We start from the raw sequence: 12304 nt of genomic DNA, 5'->3' as shown, positions 1-12304 counted from the left end.
GCTACATCATCTTCTTCCATCAATGGCACTTGTGCATCAACTATTTTGTCTACAGTTCATGTTGGCTTGATGGGGCTTAACCAAGGTTCGGAGTTAATTATCCAAATAAATCCCTACACTATTGGCCCTTTCGGCATCATCCTGTGGGGCACGGATAGAAGTCTCACTCGAAGTAGTATGGGGGGATGTTGGAACCAAGTTTCCACAACCTTGAGATGTCTGAGGTGTCGATTTAGTTCAACTGTGCCTACCTTCGCGTAGGTCACTTCGCACATTGTTCTAACCCACGAGACCTTCGCGATCTGTTATAATCACCTTTCACGCAGCCCTAACCAGGGGATGAGGTTCTTTCGCGGTACTATGGCAGCGATCTGCGTTGTTTCCCCAAACTATACCGCGGATCTTACTTATCTTCTTAAAGATCTTAGTTAACTTCGAATAAACAAATACTTTATCTCACCTTCACTTAAATATCACAGTCATATATGTTTGCGCATTAGATAAACAGTGGAAATGCAATTTATACCCAATACATTCACTACAAAAAACAAGAAATAAATACACAGGAATTATATAAAACTTCTCTTTATTAATGCTCTAATGGTTATAGACTCGACTCGCCCTATGCACTTAGCTGTGGACTACTAGGCCTCTACGCACTCAACTGTAGAGCCTTCTCCTACTCTACGACCCAAAACTAGACCTTACACTTCACATACTCCGCTATGTTTCTATTCCATGATCATCAATTGATTCTTATATTGTTTTTAACTACTTAGAGCTTCGCTCTATTTATACAATCCCATGTTCCGCGAACCATGGGTAGATCTTTATAGCCGACATTACATTACAAAATTGAGGGCGAGCAACCCTATGACTCATTTACAAGCTACGCGCTCTGCGCCCACAAAATGCGAAGTCTTTACATCAGAGTTATAACTTTTGACCAAAATCTAGGCACTAAACACCAAAACTTTCCTTGGGGGATCCTGCGCCCAATAGTTCCATTCCATGACTCTTGTTCCATGAACACAACATCTCTACTAATTATGGTCTTCTTTGTGACTGGGATATACAATTTGTAAGCTTTTGATTGCTCACTATAACCAGTGAATATGCATTTTTCACTTTTATCATCCAATTTGCCTCTTCTCTTCTTAGGCACATGTGCATAAGCTACATATCCAAATACTTTGAGATGAGATACACTGCAATACATACCTAGCAATGCTTGTTTTGGTACTCTCTTCATTACACTCTTTGTAGGAGAACTTTTGATCACATAATTAGCACATGCAACTCCTTCTGCCCAATACTCATTAGACAAGTTTTTGCCTTTCAACATGGTTCTTACCATGTTCATAATTGTCCTTCTCTTTCTCTCTCCTACACCATTCTGATGTGGTATGTACCTGGTTGTAAACTGTCTTCTGATCCCATGTTGTTTGTAGTAATCATGAAATGCCTTTGAGTCATATTCTCCACCACGATTTGACCTCAATACCTTGATCTGTCAATCACTTTAGTTCTCTACTAAGGCTTTGAATTCTTTGAACTTTGCAAAATTTTCAAACTTCTGCTTCAAAAGGTAAACCCAAGTCTTTCTGTTGTAGTCAACAATAAAAGTGAGGAAGTAATAACTTCCACTAATCGACTGTGTCCTCATAGGTCCACACAAGTCTGCATGAACTAGCTCAAGGGGTTGCTTTTCTCTGTATTCAACTCCCTTTGGAAAACTTTCATGGTGTTGCTTTCCCAAGATGCAACACTCACAAGTGATAGCAGGATCTTTGATGGGAGGTAATCCTCTGACCATCTGTTTCTGCTGTAACAATCTTAAAACACCATTCTTAGATTTATATATATCACTAGCTCAATCATATAGATTAAAATTATATTTAAATGGGATAGTATCAAAACACTTATCTCATAATACCAAAATTATAAAAAACCATCAAAGTTAATTAAATTGTAACATTATTATAAACTATTATTGTTGTTATTATTATTATTGTTAAATTAATATATGACTTGAACATTCTAAATGTAATAAGATTTTTAACCATAGAACTTCACTCCCACTTTATTATGTGGATTCATAAGTTGCATATAAGCCTGGTTATAATACTATGGGCCAATACCCTAACTTACTAATATTACAAGTCCAAAAAATTATAACTTATATTCATGTGACACATACTCATATAATTTTTTTAATCAGTTTAATTAAAAAAATAAAAATGAGATAACTATTTTTAAAATTAATTTCAACTTTTAAAACTACCATTAAAAATATTTTAAAATACCTATTAATAATGAATAATTAAATTAAAAATCTAAATATTTATTTTAAAATAAATATATCTATCATGATAATTACATTAATTAAAATAGATGGTACTCATCCTATTGATGTGTATAGCAATGTCTCTTTTCAAATATTTTAATTTTTAGTGCGAGGAGGAAACCATCTAATTAGACTGATTAGACATTGTGGACCTGTCATTTCGACAAATCTATACCAAATTTAAAAAAAAATATCCCAAAAAAATTAAACAAGAACCAAAACATAGAAAAAGTTACACTAAATTTATTTATTAATGTGGCGAATGTCGTCTCCCACTATGGACTGATTTGAGATATGTATATCCATCTTGTTATATATGCCACATGCTAGTTGGTGGGTTGATGGTGAAAAATGACTTTGCAACTGTATAAAGTTTTCAACGTTGTAAAAAGTTGTTTAATGGTGACCATGCATGCCCTCTCTCTATACTATATTGAATTCATATTTGTTCCATAACTCATAGATGACCACATATTTGTTCCATAACTCATAGATGACCACGAAGACGTTATATATAGCTTCTAAAATATGTCGAGTACCTCAAAAATATAGACAATTTACCTCCCTTCATATTTATGAAACAAATATACAACTCAAAATTATATTATTAAGGTATGGATACTCTCATTGGTTCCTTAACTAATATAACCAAAAAAAACAAGTCATAATGGTTCCCGGTCACATTATCTATTTTATTGCCGTGTAAACACTCTTAAATTAAGAAGAAATAAAAAATGTAAAACGAAACGTTATTAGTGAGTACACCTAACTTTTTATATGTAAAAGTATATGACCTCATAAATATTCTCATCACTCATGGCTTCATGAGAGACTCTCTGCACATCATACAAACAATCTCATATTCACCCTTCTTAAGCAACATTGTTGAAATCATAATATTGTTTATCCCAAATGTACAATCTTCAAACTATAAATCAAATGAAAATAACAATGTTAATGATAGACTTAACCCTTTGCAGTGCAAGTTAAGTCTAAACAATATTTTCAAATTATATATTGGAGTCTCATGATCATAATATTGTTTAGCCCGAGGCCACTAAAAACACTCAAATGTAAAATCTTCAAACTATAAGTCAAATGAAAATAACAATGTTAGTCAAATGAAAATAACAATAGTGCTAGTGATAGTCTTAACCCTTTGGTGCAAGTAAAGTTTAAAAAAAATATTTTCATTGATTCACTAATTACTATTTTTCATCATTTTACATAAGATATAAAGCTAAATTCAATATATGTATCTTCATTGATTCACTAATTACTATTTTTCATCATTTTACATAAGATATAAAGCTAAATGCATCATGTATTAAAGAGAGATTATAAAATAAAATTAGAGAGGAAAGAAAATGAATTAAACTGATAAGCCAACTGAAAATCTAATCAACCGTTTTCATTTTTCTTATCATTCTGGAAATCAAAATTAATCAACCGTTTTCATTTTTCTTATCATTCTGGAAATCAAAATTAAGTCAAATAATGTGAGACTATCTATCCAAGAACTTGTCCCAGAACTTGTTGAGCCCCTCACCCAACAATATTGAGCATTGTAGATGATAGAAAATTGCATTGTCCTATGATTGTGAAGGTTTTTGTCAGAAGCATTTTAAGAAAATACATATTTATTTTTAAAAATATTTTTTATTAAAAATATATAATTGAATATATTTATTTTAAATTTTTTAATTAAAAAATATAACGAGTTAAAGTTCATAAGCCTTCACATCAGCTTTATATTAAAGAGATAATATTATAAAGTTTTATATTAAAGAGATAATATTTATTATAATATAAAGGCGCCACCATTGAATATATATAATCTTTTGTCTCCTGAAATTCTTAGTGCAGAAATGTTTTCACCAAAATCCTAGAGGGAGATGTGTCTAGTAGTCTGTAAGTCAAAAACGGCATGGCTCCGTGTAAAGCTGCATACTGTTGACATCACCATAATCACAATGGAGAAAGAAGAGACCGAATGCGATTTGCACGAAGAGTTGCGGTGCAGAACGACAGATAGCAAGAGCTGGTGTTGTTCGAGAGGCTGAGGAGAGAGTAGCAATTGCTGTGAGCATGATCGCGAGAATCTACAAGCAAATTAGAAATTCCAAGAAAAGGAAGATAAGGAAAATAGGTATTCAAGGATACATTTAGATCTAGATTTGTACCTAGCTCTCTGCAATGCTTTCATCACTATAAAAATAAAATTGGAGATAAATTAAACTACCAAGTATCACAATAGCACAATAAAGATACTCCAGGAAAATTATAAACCAATTTGTAAACACCAATTTTATCTGAAGTATAGTCTTTATTTAGGATTTCTGGATTGCGCTGCGTCCTTTGGATTCCACTGTTGGTTACTTCCTGCTCCCTGGTAGCCTTAGCATCATTTAAAAAATTTCTAGTAGAATATGAATCTAAACCCAGAGGCACGACAGAGCATGCTTTTTCTTGAACAATAAATGTTGTTAAGAATATCAGTATAGTTAAAACTTTTTTTTTGACAAAGAAAAATATCATGGATTTATGGATACAGTTTGAGTGGGCCTAATGGTTAAGAGCATGTGTTTCTTCTTAAGAGGTCACATGTTCAAAACCAGAGGGGTAGAGTATCTATGCCCTAAGTCAAATCGCTGCGCGGAGGTGGGTCCCTTGTCCCACAAACAAGAGGGTCTCATACACCAATTTGATGTCTGCCTTGGCTGTGACCTTAAAAATGGATATTATTATTATAAAGATCTGGATAGGTGGATCTTGTCCCACAAACAAGAGGGTCTCATACACCAATTTGATGTATGCCTTGGTTGTGACCTTAAAAATGGATATTATTATTATAAAGATCTGGATACATAGGTGGATATATAGATAGACCGTCCTCGACAAGGAGCAAATACAACAGATTATACAAAAAACTTCCACCAATAATCACAGCATATTGACCAGAGAACAACACATAATACACCTACTAAATAGGCAAGATAAAACCATCTATCAAAATAGATCTAAAAAAGATATCAACAAAAAAATATCAACAAAAGTCTAAAAAATAAAAACGCATGTGTCCAAATAAACAGGCCATATAAAGATACCATAGATCTGAGATAGAAAAGAGCATTAAACAATATAATCATTTATTAATGTGTTTCTGCGGAATCCAATGGTGAATGGAGCATTGGTAACATGTATATTGAAACGATATATTGCCCTGACAGCGAAACGGGCGATCCATTGCCAAGGAATACGGAGGAGGCAAGTGCGGAGCTAAGAGGCTGCTACCTTATACAGCATAGTGAAAGAGTTTACTTGTAACCGTGTGGAGGAGGGTTCTCATTCGATGAAAGCTCTCCGCCCGCAACTGAAATGCCCACCATTCGGGCCGGTAAGTGAAAACCATGACGTAATACAGTTAAATACGCAGTTCTTTATATTGTGACTTTTTTAAGTTTTTTTGTCGGTTTTTTTGTCAAAATTCCGCATCAATTTATTGGAATTGTAAGTTTGATAGCTAATTTCTACACAATCAAAGCATCCAAGCATCCCAGGGATTTTTCAGGGTGCTGAATCTAAATATGCAATTAAAAAACCATTTTAATAATACAAATCAAGATTTATCCTCAATTTTTCACTCTACTAAATACATATCAATAAAGTGAAATAGATGTCATAACCCTACTCACAGCTGATTGTTGTCTAGTCACACCAAAATAGGTGTCAAATTACACCAAAGATAAACGAAATTTTTAGGCAAACTGCAAAAAAAACCTATAGAGCTAAGTAGCGCATATAAAAATAGAGATACTCATGAATTCAATATAGTATAGAGAGAGGGCATGCATGGTCACCATTAAACAATTTTTCACAACAGTGAAAACTTTATACAATTGTAAAGTCATTTTTCACCATCAACCCACCAACTAGCATGTGGCATATATAACAAGGAGATGGATAACCATAGTGGGAGAGGACGTTCGCCATATTAATAAATAAATTTAATGTAACTTTTTCTCTGTTTTGGTTTTTGTTTAACTTTTTTTTGTGGAATTTTTGTTTAAAATTGGTATAGATTTGTCGAAATGACAGGTCCACAATGTCTAATCCGTATAATTAGATGGTTTCCTCCTTGGACTAAAAATGAAAATATTTGAAAGGAGGCATTTTGATACACACCAATAGGATGAGTACAATTAATTAATTAATAGGATGAGTAGAATTTATTTTAATTAATATAATTATGTTGATAGATATATTTATTTTAAAACATAAAATTTTAGTTTTTTAATTTAATTATTAATTATTATGAGGTATTTTAAAATATTTTTAATGGTTGTTTTAAAAGTTGAGATTTATTTTAAAAATAGTTATCTTATTTTTATTTTTTTAATTAAATTGATTAAAAAAAGTTATATGAACATGTGTCATATGAATATAAGTTATAATTTTTTGGACTTGTAGTATTGGTAAGTTAGGGTATTGGCCCATAGTATTATAGCTAGGCTTATTTGCAATTTATGAATCCACATAATATAGTGGGAGTGAAGCTCTATGGTTAAAAATCTTATTACATTTAAAATGTTCAAGTCATATATTAATTTAATAATAATAATAATAACCCGGATGCGGGTGTTAATAAATGATATTTATGAGGGGCTGCACAAAGCAGGCAGCTGGCCCTGCACCTGGCTGGTGGACGACCTCCATAGCATGCGCATCTGGCTGGCGGACAATTTCAATGGCATGCGCATTTAATCATCTGCAGAACGGAATGTTGGTCGCACAAATCGACATTTATGAGCGCCTGGTTCAAGAGCTCTTGCTTAAGGTTTTATGTATGGATCCATATCTGTTTCACGCCATTGTCACTGGTTCGTTTTACCTCCGCTCGGCGTTCTTCCCGCACCCCTGCCTGGCTCAACTTGTTTGGAAGCTCGCCTGGTTAACTGGTGTTGTTGGGCTCCTCTACGCTCAGATTCTCTCTCGTTAGCTTCACCATATTCCATCTCTTAGTTGGTCTGTCATTCTGAGAATGCCTCGCCGTCGAGGAGTCCCGCGCCGAGGAGGTAACACTAGGAACAGAGGAAGAACCTCTCGGCCTGCTCCGCAGAATGTCATACCCTTTGCATCGACCTCCCCATCCTCACCACCCTCAGGTCAAGCTGGGCCTCTTCCGCACAATTCCTTTCAGACTACCAGGTTCACCTTCCACAGCAGGCTCAACAGGCCTGTGTTGTCTGCTAGCATCATAGTCATTCTTGCTGAGGAAGAGAGTAATCCTACCAGCTTGGCCCACACTACCTCCTCTCAATCTCAGGAAGATAGTGTCCTTCAGGGGGAAATGGCTGGGGTGGTGCTAACGCTGACAATATGCAGGATGACACCCCTGTTTCTGAAGAGCCTCTGCATCTGGCCAACACAACACAGAACGAGATTCTTGCCTGTGGACCGACTCATCGTTCAGGCAGCATTCTCAACCTGGTAACTACTCCTGAAGGCGGCATTGAAGGAATTGATGACAATGGTTTCTTCACCTGGGTCGCTTCGTCTAGTCAGGTGGATAAGGACATGCCCGACTCTCCGCAGCACGCAGACTAAGGCTAGTTCATCACCGACGGGTGGCACTCTTGCCTTCGCTCTGTGCTTTTCTTACTATGTGTCTTCGTTTCTAAGTCTCTAGTCCTGTGTCTGGTTTAAGTTCTTGTTTAGGCTCGTGGCGCTAGCCAACCTGCTCTCTGTTTGCAGTTACAACTATGGGTTTGATGGGCACTATTTTTTCATTTTTGTGCATGGCGGGCATGATAGCATGCGTCTCAGTAAAACCTCTGAAGGTGTTAGCTATGTCATGTTAGAATTAGAACAGAAATATTTCAATGGGTCATGGTCTAACACAAAATCTTTTGAAGTCTATAATCTGAAAACAGCAGAAAGCATGAAATGTATGTCTCTGAATCTCTCGCTGAGGGATAGCATCTGCCCCCTCTGAGGTCTCGACCTCTATGTACATAATTTTCTCTTTTTAATAGAATCAGTGTTTACGCAGAAAAAATAAATAAAAATAATAATAATAATAATAATAATAATAATAATAATAATAATAACAATAATAATAACAATAATAATAGTTTATAATAATGTTACAATTTAATTAATTTTGATAGTTTTTTATAATTTTGGTATTATGAGATAAGTGTTTTGATATTATACCCTTTAACTATCATTTTAATTTACATGATTGAGCTAGTGATATATACAAATATAAGAATGGTGTTTTAAGATAAAATATTTTGATCACACAATCAACCAACTACACAAATATTCCAACTACACACAGATTTTGCAAGTATCTAATTGGAGAATATCTCTCAAACAAATAGAACTAACAAAACTCTAAATAATAGGAAGAGATTCCTTTTCGATAAAATGATCACGCATAAGTCAAATAGGACTTACATAGTTGTAGCAATTACTTGTCTTAATCTCAGTACACAAAATGTTGATGTCCATATGAAAGAACAACGATCCACATGAACTCATGGTAACTAGCCGCTACAACCACTCCTTCAACTATTCTTCAATTATCATAGTTCAATTACATATTGTCATACCTAAACTTTTAACTAGGCCACATCCTAGGCCATTTCTTGACTTCGGGAAGGCTTCTCTGACACATTTTGTAAGTACACAAACTAAAATATATTTTCTAAATATTTTTGGATATGAAGTAATGTAGATTTTGAAAATATTTCGAAATCTAAAATATATTGTTGAAGTAATTTAAGATTAAATTATTTGAACTCATTCTTATTGAAAGATTCCAAAATAAGATAAGGATGTTACAATCTGCCATTGAGATAAAAATGTCCCAAATATATTTAAAGTTTACAATTAAGAAAATCTCAAGATTTCCCAAATATTCTTAAGTTTTACCATTAAAATAATCTCAATATTTCCCAAATATTCGTAAAGTTTACAATTAAGATAAAATCCGATTATAAAAGGGAATGATAATTATTTGTTGTTTTTCCCGATGACAACTTTGGAGAGATCCAGCCAATCCTTCTAGGCTATGTATAATCAAATTGTAAGGATCATCTGTGGCCCATGTGGGAAAAGCAAGCACAATTATCAAGAAACAAAGTGTAAACCCTATAACTATTGTAGCTATCCTTTGATGCTCCAACCTTAAAATGTTTTCAATGCAACAACCAGAAATGGTTGTGGGATTGAAGGTATGAATGAAGATGACCACCCCATAATCGTATCTTTTCTTGATCATAGGAAAGAAACTCGAATATGTGCATGTTGCAGCTCCATTGAGCACCAAAAGGAAGCATCAAAAAATGAAAGTATCAAATATACCAAGCATAATTGTATTATGGGGAAGGAGAATATATCGACCTACGAGAGAAAAATAGAGACAACCAGTATAACTCGTTCATAGTTTTTCCCTATAGATTTTGCATCATAGCTCACCCCTACTCTTAGTAATCCGATCAACGATGTGGTAGAAGATCCAATTGGATCTTTGCTTAATGTAGCGCGTGCATTATAGCATAAGGAGCAAAACATAAAATCTATTATTGTGAAAGCCCAATAATTGGTCTAATGATACTATATAGTCATGAATTCCTCATACCAAAGTTCAAAACGCGTGAAATACCCATAGAGAATATCATACTCCTAAACTGGAGGTATTTTGATGAATAATACATAGAGGGATTTTAATGAATAATTACCTACAATGAATTCAAAGGCTACAACGACAGTCATGACAGCCCATATGGCATTTCCATCAAAACTATCAAATAATGGTCCCACGAGTAAAATAGAGACACAAAAGATAGTGCAAGGCAAACTTTTATGGAATGGATCATCTGCACCCACCTGCCAAATCCTCCTACTCACAGAAAGGATAAATATTTTGCATTGGTGGAAGGCTTGAAAACTTTTGCTAGCCACACAGTTGTAGAAGTCGTCTTTTGCATTGGTGGAAGGCTTGAATAATTTTGCTAGCCACACGGTTGTAGAAGTCGTCTTTGATAATATTCACTTCCATCCCTTCCTCGACATTATTTTTCCACTCTAGAGGTTATTACTGAATCATCATGCCCCTCATGTTAACTATAGTTTTAAGCATGAACTTCATACTTGAACTTCAAACTGAGAAGGCTTTGAATAAATGTTAAAGTCTTCATAATATGACTTGATCAAGAACCACTACCTTACCTGAACTTGAAACTGAGAAGGCCTTGAATAATTGTTAAAGTCTTCATAATATGACTTGATCAAGCACCACTACCTAAAAAAATCATCAGGTTTCAATCAACATACGTTCCATATAGTCTTTATCTCTCAAAATTATTTTCTTATATACATCCATTCCAATAAATAGAAACTAGACATAAAGAGAAACTAGTCCTAATGATGTAACGTTTTGGGCATGGTTACAATGTTTTAGCACAATGAACTTAACTTGATCGTGGATTTTCCAATCCAATGGATATGGGCAAGGTTAATTATTTGAGTTGGGCTTGAAGTGTTTGAGTCGTTGCAAGACACTGCCTCCCATAGTGAAATAAAAAAAACCCAAAATATATCATTTAATACTTCAAATTTTCCATAATAAAAATTGCTTGATTTTGTTACAAGATAAATAAAATGTCAATATGTGAATGTTGAATGTAACATCCAACAAACTTATTGCAACCCATTCCTTAATTGTGAAAGTTGTTGAAAATGCTCACTATATCAAAGATCACTTGGACTTGAGAAGGGACTAATTTTTGTGAATTGTGATTAGCAAGGAGCTATTAAATGTTACAAATAATGGAAACATCATCAACTAGTTGGATCCTATTAGAATTTCCAACCCTTTAACACCTTTTATTTTGAAATTTTCTGATTTTACTGGTTGATTTCCTTCTTCTTTTTTTATTATTATTATTATTAAAAGTGTCACCAAGGATATGCATTTATTAGTTGAATGGGATGTGAGAACCATAGAAGCTAGCTAACTCAGAGCATTAGAAGAAATCCCAATTTGGGAGATTACTTTATTATAGTGCTTATTAGGGATTAAAGAAATGGCAGTGGAATGTTAAAATTTAAACCACTTCTTGGTGGATGGAAGGTCATCCCTAACCCGCTTCCGAACTTGTGCTTGCCATGTGGACCTGTCTATGATGGCCATGTGCTAGCTGCTACGTGGGTCCGAGGTGGGTCCGTGCAACTCATCACTGCCACGTGGGCCTTTGTGATGCTACCAAGTGCAGGTGGACAGACTATATTTGATCAGCTACACATTTCACCTAGACGCTCCATTATCCATCCATAGCATCAGCCTTAGATAGTTTCCTTTCTGTCCTTACGTAAGTACAAATACCAACCAAAAAGAAATTACCTGTTACGTACGAAACACGTTGGAAAGAGGACGGCCATTAAGTGGACCTCCATTGCAGTGGAATGAATTCATTATTAAAAGAAAAATTTAATAATATAGACACTAACATAGTATGAAATTACATGTATTCAAATATTACGAAGAGTTCGAACCAAGTTCCAAAAACATGAATAAATCGATTTGGCTCGCAGTTATTAGAGCAACAAAAGACAATGCAAGGCCAACTTTGATGGAATGGATAACTCTTTGAGGAACATCTGCATCCACCTGCCAAATCCTTCTGCTCACCGAAGGGACAGATATTTTGCATTGGTGGAAAGCCTGAAAAAATTTCTGAACCACACGGTTGTAGAAGGTCTCTTGGATGGTATTCGCTTCCAACCCTTTTTCAACGCTAATGAGCTCTGAGTCAATCATGGTGCCCCCCATAAACTCTTTCTTTCAGCAGGAACTTCAGACCTAAACTTCAAACTGAGAAACCTTGAATATCAGCAGCTTTTAATCAACTTATGTTCTGTAATATCACTTGAGCTCTTTCTCTCTCT

Source organism: Pinus tabuliformis, chromosome 8 (genome assembly GCF_031772625.1).
Source record: "Pinus tabuliformis cultivar Carrire ecotype Pingquan chromosome 8, CPIR1, whole genome shotgun sequence".
NCBI lineage: Eukaryota > Viridiplantae > Streptophyta > Pinopsida > Pinales > Pinaceae > Pinus > Pinus tabuliformis.
Note: the sequence above shows the minus strand (reverse complement) of the source record.